The sequence below is a fragment of the Marmota marmota genome, unplaced genomic scaffold, assembly GCF_001458135.2.
Source record: "Marmota marmota marmota unplaced genomic scaffold, marMar, whole genome shotgun sequence".
Taxonomy (NCBI): Eukaryota; Metazoa; Chordata; class Mammalia; order Rodentia; family Sciuridae; genus Marmota; species Marmota marmota.
The window spans coordinates 60,307,942-60,308,528 of NW_026000174.1; positions in this window are offsets into that span (position 1 = coordinate 60,307,942).

A 587-nucleotide genomic window follows, 5' to 3' on the forward strand; every position below is an offset into this window, starting at 1 on the left:
CCCCACCCCGCCAGGCCCTGCCGCCTTCCGGTCCCCTCCCGGCTCCCCGCCTCCTCTGGACCAGGCTGTCGCTCCTGGCCTTCGGCTGCTCTGACTATGGCAGGGTGTGTGGCGGCTCAGCCCTGTTCGCCCTAATTCTAGCCATTAACTCTTCTTCCCCATCCCGAGGCTGGGGTGGGGCACCCCAGGCAGCCGCTGACCGCCCTCTCCGGGGCCCACAGTGGACTGGAGAGGGGCTTTTGTCTGCAGAGCATCTTCCACCAGCAGAGCCTTTGGAAGCTCCCCCAGGGGAGCCCCACCCAGGACCCTTTGGAGGGATGCCTCAGTGAGGGCCCCTGCTTATCCTAGTCCCCTCGACCTCCTGACACTGGGGGAACACTTTCTCCTAAGTCTACCCTGGACAATTTTTAGGGCGCCTGGGGAGAGCTTTCCTCTCCACCATGGCTCCTGTGTGGTGAAGATCAAAAGAAGTTGTTTGGGAAAAAAATTTATTAAAAAATTCTATTATTTTATCTCCTGTAAGATTTTTTTTTGGGGGGGGGAGTGGGGGAGCTCAGGATCTCAAAAGTGGGATGAGGGCTGAGAAC